Source organism: Choloepus didactylus, chromosome 1 (assembly GCF_015220235.1).
Source record: "Choloepus didactylus isolate mChoDid1 chromosome 1, mChoDid1.pri, whole genome shotgun sequence".
Lineage (NCBI taxonomy): Eukaryota > Metazoa > Chordata > Mammalia > Pilosa > Megalonychidae > Choloepus > Choloepus didactylus.
Genome location: NC_051307.1, coordinates 106,190,559 through 106,198,317, shown reverse-complemented (window position 1 = coordinate 106,198,317; position 7,759 = coordinate 106,190,559). Strand labels below are relative to the sequence as shown.

Sequence of the window (7,759 nt, the reverse complement as noted above, 5' to 3'; positions counted from 1 at the left end):
ATTTCCAGTTAAGCATTCATACAAATATGTATTCACCTTTTAAAATTTTATATAGGCATAACACATACATACACAACATGATGATTCTAACAACAACAACAAAAAAAAGAGATACTAAAAATGTTTTTAAGTTTAAAAAGTGGCATGGAATAGGTTTCAAACATCAACATTCTATGTGAATGTAAACCCCTGATTTAATCCCATGATTTTATCATGCCAGAAACATGGTTGGTATAAAATCTTTTAACAGGTATTGGTATCACAACACATGGGCTTATTAATAATTAAGGCATTTTGCAAACATAGTATCTCAGCATGGACAAAATTATTTAATATTGATTATATGCTATGTTTTAATCTTTCAGTCTTTTCAACATAAGAAAACAGCTGCACACATCTAAGCGTTTTCTCATAAAACATAATCTTAAAAAATTAATGATGATTGGTCTTTTTGGTTCCTAGTGATAAGTCCTGTCATTTTTTTTCACATAGTATAAATTATTCTTATGCAATATGCAGGACTGAATTAAGACCCAGTAGTTCTTAAACAATGTTACCGAATATATGGTTATTTAAATCCCAAATGCAGCAAAGGCAAACAATCTTCTTACTGCACTTTCACCTCATTGAAGTTGAAGCTGCTCCTTTTGGATATTTTCCACTTCAATGCAAAGTAGATTGTTACATTTCATTAGTGGTTTGATTATGAGGCTTCTTAAAACAAAAAAAAATGGTTTTGATTTCTTTCACAATTCATAGTTCTCAGAGGAGACATTATTTTTTGGAAACCAGATAGTCCAGGGATATTCTGAATAACCAAGCACTCTTCAGTAGATGAAACCTGTCAATACAATTGTAATAAATAAGCATTTACATCCTTAGCTATAGTGCCAGTATATCCTGGAACCGAAGTGAGATGGTTTCCTGTTCCCACAATCCACTTAATTGTTCTTTTAAAATTTGAATATTTCCATCATTTGTAACTTCTGTTTTGGATGATAATTCTGACCACCACCTTTTTATGACTGCTTGAAGCCAGTTAAACCAACTATTACATATTCTTCAAATTTGCTTTTAAGTAGTGATTTTACTAGAGGCAACAAGTCTACACAGCAGCCAAGTGAGATGTATTGTTTTTCTTCCTGTGAACTATTGGTGAGCACAGGAAGGCAATCCACCACAATGCCAAGATCTTCAATCCTCAGCAAACAGGCTCCAAGTTCACTTATACTTCTCTTCCTCCAGAAAGTGAAGCTACATTCAATCTTAAATTCTGGCTGAACAAAACTTGTGCCATTGTTTCACAGTCCTGAGAAAGCTCAGAAAAAAATCCACTATATTTTGATGATGATCTTTCCCTCTGCGAAGAACCAGAATCACTGGAGTTAACCAAATATGTTCAACTATCAAGGCGTAATGTTTCAGGCAGGTGGCGGGTACAAACCACTTCATTTTCTTTATTTGCCATGTCACATCTCCCACTTCTCAGGGACTGTTTTTTCTATAACAAGGATTTGGAAAAGGTGAACTTTCTTTCTGAGGTAGATAACCTTATATAGTTTATCTGGGCTTTTCACAGCTTGTCCAATTCTATTTACGTAAGCAGGCAACTGTTTTGGAGATTTCTCAACCTCCTTCATGTTCTTATTAGTGAAATTAGAGATCCTTTTTCTAGGAAGATCAACGGAATGATCCTCAATATTATTACACAAGTTCCGTTTTTTAATATTGTTGGTTTCAGATGCCATAATCTCTTAAACACCGGCGCCCCGTCGTACCGCGGCGCCTCACTTCAGCCCTCGTGCTGATGATGAACCGCGCCTGGTAGCCTAAAGCGTCCCAGGGATACCCGGCCCGGCCTCACTTAGAGCCGTTCAAACGCGGCCCCACGTGTAGAGGGTGCCTCCTAAAGATTATTTTTAAAGTTAACTTTTAATTGAAATATAAGATGCATATGGAAAATTATGCAACTCTTAACTGTACAGCTTGATAAATTTTCACAAATTGAACTTGTCCATGCAATCAACACTCAGATCAAGAAATAGATTACCAGCTCCTCAGAAACTCTCCTTAGGCTCCTTCCAAACACTACTTCCAAAATTAATGATTCTTCTGTCTTCTGTTATGATAGATGATTTCTTTCTGCCTTTGAATTTATAAAAATATATCATAAGCTAGGTATTCCTTTTTACTTTTCCTCAACATTGTTTATGAGACACTTTCAGCTTGTTGCATGTTGCAATAGTCCATTCATTCTCATTGCTGTACAGTACACCACTGTATGAATATGCCACACTGTATTTATTCTTTTACCCTTGATGGATATCTGGGTTCTTTCCAATTTTTTGGTCATGTTAGACTTAAATATTTTTTTGATTAGACACTTTCAAATGTACTTTTCATAGTACTAAACTGTAATCAAAACGCAAGAGTAATAATACCATGTCATGCTCAATCCTCGTCTCTACCACCAATGTATTTCATAAAATCAGTCTGATGAGTCTCTATTTCCTATAAATTTTATGTATACATAATTTTTTTTTTTTTTTTTTTTACAATTTTTGATAACACTCTGAAAAGAAATAAAACAAAATGGAGCTACTATGGCTAAGAGATTTAAAATGGTGTTGAAGGGTCATTCAGGAAGTGACTCTTAAGCAAATCTCAGCCAGTTATCACAAATGGCCAAAGTATGCAAAGCCTCAAGCAGTAATGCTCCTCAAAACCCTAAGGACATCTAGACACTAAAAACAAACTGCCAGATAAGAAATCAGTACACTGTCTAAACAAGATAAAGCAATCAGTAAACTATCTAAACTGAAGGACATTTGGAGCACCCAGAATATCCACCAATTGCAAACAATTTATGGAATCTTCTTTTTCTTTAAAATCCTTTACCTAGAAGTGCCAAGATGGGACAAAATTCAGCTTGCTACCTGTGTTGGTTTGGAGCAGTTATGCACCCCAGAAAAGATCGTGTTCTTTTAATCCATTCCTGTGAGTGTAGACCTATCGTGGGTGGGACCTTCAGATTAGGTTATTTCAGTTGGAATGTTACCCACCTCATTCAAAAGAGCCTTAATGCTTTTACTGGAGTCCTTTATAAGAGGATAAAGGACACAAGGAAAAAGCTCCAGAGAAGCTCAGAGAAGCCCCAGAGAAGTTGAAAGAAAAATCCACTGATGGAGAAGCCAGAAGCTGAAGCAATGAAACCCAGGAGAGAAGGACAAGCAGATGCCAGCAATGTGCCTTCCCATGTGACAAAGGAGTCCAAATACCATCTGATGATGCCTTGATTTGACATTTTTCACGGCCCTTGAACTGTAAGCTTATAAGTCAATACAACCCTATTGTAAAAGTGAAACCATTTCTGGTATATATTGCATTCCGTCAGCTTTAGCAAACCCAAATACTACCTGAATCTGTGCTCTCCAAATTGAAATTTTAAGACCCCAAATAAAATACTTTGTTGCCTTGCAGCTCAGTTTGTTATTTCTTGGTTGACATTAGATGGTGTCAGAAACGGGATCTGAAGGGACCACCGACCTGACTCTGGAGCTGCTGTTGGATTCGAGCATGTAACTGCAAGAGCCCCTTGCACTCTGTCATCTCCCTGACAGTCCCAGATTCCTGTTGGTGAGTCCTCCTGGTTCCAAAACACCCACTTTTTGGTTGAGGCTCTGGCCTTTCCTTGGGTGTCTTCTGGTAAAGGGCATTTGAACTTTTGTTCTTGTTTGGGCTGGTGTCAGCAGTCCTTTTGTTGGCCCTTTTTGTCATACAAGGAAACTTTCCTTGTCTGGTGATACTCAAGTGGGACTTTAAATTAGACTCCCACTTTGGTATTGACCTCTTTTCAGTGGAGGAACACCTCCTTAACCATCAATATGACCTATGTTCTGATTGTGAGAAATTAAATATTGCTTTAGTGGGCACAGGATGGGCACTTAAATGCCATTAGCACACCTGCCACCATTTGAAGAGAAGACTCAGCTTCCAAAGACCGAAAATCCCATGAAAGGATAAGGTGGTCACAGATGGGCTATATGGACACAAGTTTGCCCACCACCCTCAAGACAATTCTGTACAACTAGGGACCCCTGGTCAAGGGGTCAGACAACAAGAACACAGGCTGTATACTAGGTAAAACAAGAATCTCATGAAAGGCACATTGTAAAATATCACACTTGCCCAAAACCCAGACAATTTCTCTTAGGTTTAGGACTTAGAATTGTTCACCATTAGGACTAACTGGAAAAGAACAGGTTCCAACGCATCTAAGAACTCTAATGGTTCACCACCACCTGGCACACCAGCTGGTTTTATGTACAAAAATTATGGTCTTGCATCATGTAAAATCTTATCCTGCTGGACCTGGTGCACTAGAGAAAATCTCAAATTATAATGACCACAGTGGATCTTTTGATAGGCCTAAATTGGTATATTTGTGAGCGCAACTGGAAAATAGAGGCTCTAAAACTAAGCAAGCCTAATGGGATACTTATTTTAATTGGAACTTGGAAACTTCTAAACATATAACTAATTCTAAAATTGCCTCTCTTCAAAGAACCATATACTAAATTAAGAAAGACTTATCTAGGTGTATTACCAAGCTTGAAAAATTATCCGGAACTCCTGACTCTGACTATTCTAACCCTCCTTTAAACCTCTTCTGTCCTCTTCCTCTATGTCCTAGCTTAGCCCAACTCCCCTTCTATAGTGATATCTTCCTGAATCCTACTGAAGACCCAGTTGATTTTTCATAAGAATTTAATCTTATCATTCAGCTTTGTGGACTGGATACTCAGACCTTTACCAGTTAATTCACATAACTCCTGGAGAAGGTCATGTCAAAATCTGGATAGACAAAGCTAATTGGAAAGATCCCTTAAATGACTTTTCAAAACTGAAGAGCTACTGAAAACTGAAGCATTAAGCTAGCTAAGGAACTTCATAAGGTCATACCTGAAGTTTTTCCCCAAATTACTGATAGGATAAAAATCCAACAATGTACCCAGAAACCTGAAAAGCCCATGTAAGAATATTATAACAGGCTTGATAAAACCTTTAAACAATTCTCAGGTCTTTACCATAGTGACTATGAAACCTCTACCCTGTTTAATTCTACTTTTGTTAACAGCCTTTCAGAGAATTAAGCACTATCCTAAAGTGTAAACAACTAAATTGGACCACAATGGAATCTAATGATTTAGTAAATCTTACAGATCAATTAGACCTTAACTTTAAAAAGGCTGGGGAAAAAAATCCTCCCAAGCTAAGACAGTGCAAATATGATTAGCACAAACCTTGAGTTTCCAATTATAGCAGCTAAATACACCTTCAAGTAAAATCTTTAGGCATCAGGGTTCAGGGCATGGGTATTTATAATTATTGTAAACACTCTGGAAATTGGAAAAGAAACTGCCCCAAACTAAAAAATCCAAATAAAAAAAAACAGCAGAAACCCCATGAATGTTTTCTTTGCCCTCTAAGAAAGCAACCCTTGTTAGTTGCTTTAATGCAACTACTAGGGCTGCTCTGGGGACACAGGAGAAGTTTTTCCAACTGTCCATATCATGTCTTTAGGCAAAATAGATCTGATAATCAGAAATGAGGATTTTGGGTTCTAATAGGTATTAAGGCCATCTTCTCTGTCTTAAATCCAATGCCCTCATTAACCCTTCTCCCTGGAGTACAGAAACAATTCAAATGGTAGGACTCTCCAACAAACCCATGATCATCTTTAATTCTCCCCAATTCCCTTTCAGGTAGGACATTTACAAGGCATCCATCAATTTTTATTAGTCCCTGTGGTGGTTTGAAACTGGGAAAAGCATGTTTTTTTAAGTTAATCCCTTCCTGAGGGTGCGTTTGCATTGTAAGTAGGATCTTGTAATGAGGGTACTTTAGTTAAGGTGTGACCCACCTCATTCAGGCTGGGTCTTAATCCTTTTACTGGAGTCCTTTATAAATGTGATGAATACAGAGAGAAAAAGCCATGGAAGCAAGAAGCTGAAAGCAATGAAACCTGGAAGAGAATGGAGAAACCAGCAGACACCACTAGTTGTCTTACCATGTGGCAGAGGACTCAAGGGTCACTGGTAGCCAGTCTTCGGACAGCAAGCATCACCTTGATTTGGACATTTTTCTCAGACTTAAAACTGTAAGCTAATAAATTCCTATTGTTAAGCCAACCCGTTTCATGGTATATTGCTTTAAGCAGCCTAGGAAGCTAAAGTAATCCCCTCTACCCCAATTTACCTTCTTGGAAGGGATTTCCTTGGATCATCCCAAACACAATATGTTTCTCCCAATGGGGGGAAATTTATTTGGAACCCTCAGAAGGAGATTCAACAGATCTGGATAAGGAATTATGTCCCATACATATTCCTGCCCTTTGAAATACATAAAATTTAAACACCATCCCGCTTATGGTCCACTGATATTGGCCACATTTTCTCTGCCCCACTTATCTCTGGCCCCAAGGCCTCCTCCACCAAACGTTGATTGAGAGGATTTTTGTCCTTGCAGGATGTCCTAATTTTTCTTTGATGGCTCAACCTTTATATGCCTTGATTAAAGCTGAACAAATTGAGCCCCTTATTAGGGATGAAACTAGTCAAAATTTCTTTAAGGGAATAAAGCATAGTTTGCTCAGTACGCCCACTCTGGGACACCCTAATTATAAATTACCCCTTTTCCTCTGTCCACGAACAAGAAGGGAACATCTTAGGTGGCCTTACTCAAAAGCATAGAGACCAACGTAGACCTCTAGGATATTATATCCAGCAATTGGATGCCATAGCCAAGGGACGTATGTTCACCTTGCATTCACTTTGCTGTGACTACAAAACTTTTAGAATCAATTGAAGAACTAATTATGGAATCTCCCTTAACTATTTATGTCCCTCATTCTGTTGAAGTCCTTTCTACCAATAGATTAACTTCTTATGAAATTCTCTTACCTTCCTCTCCCAATGTCTCCTTTGTCTGTCGTCACAACCTTGTTTGGCTCAGCTGCCGCACTTCTATTCTCAAGAAATGGACAGATGTGCAAGACCAGTTCTTCCAATCTTTACAAATCTACAGAGTTTACTTCTCCATTTCATTGTGTGTTACATTTTGGAGTGGGACAATTAGGACAATTAGGAGAGGGGAGTGAAAGGAAAGAGGCAGAGGTACTGCAGATCCACGATCCGTCCCCTCTTTTGTATCCATCTGAATAGCTAATTGGCAGAGGGACTCAGGTGTTACTTTGGTAGCTGCTGTTTTCAGCACCTCTCCATCTGTGCTGCAGAGTCCGTGCCCTCCAGCCTTCACAAGAACCTAACTCCATCAATTATGCATTGATTCATTCAACAAATATTTACTGTGTACCTACTATGTACCAGCTACAGCTATAGACACTGAAAATATACGTAAATGACTAAAACAAAGCCCCTGCTCTCATGGAGCACACAACCTAGTTGGGGGTGGTGGTGCAGCAAGTAAACATATGAGCAGGTAAACATGCACTTAACATGTCAGGTCGTAAGTGTTACGAAGAAAAATAAAGCAGAGTATGGGGGATGAAGGAAGCCACCTTTAACCTACAAAGGTGGTCAAGTCTTTCCTATGAAAAATGTTTCATTTTCTCTTGTAACCACAGTTCACTCTCACTTTCGTCAGAGCAAGTTTCCTTAAAGAGACTACACTTGCTTTCTTCACGTTCTCACCTCCCAATCACTCATCAACAAGCTGCAGCCTCAAATCCAACTGGTCC

At 38.4% G+C, this 7,759-nt stretch overlaps 1 pseudogene; it reads right to left on the bottom strand.

Annotated features, from left to right (window-relative positions):
* Window positions 1-844: 844 nt before the first annotated feature.
* On the bottom strand, window positions 845-1,748 carry LOC119543594 (annotated as a pseudogene).
* Window positions 1,749-7,759: the final 6,011 nt, after the last annotated feature.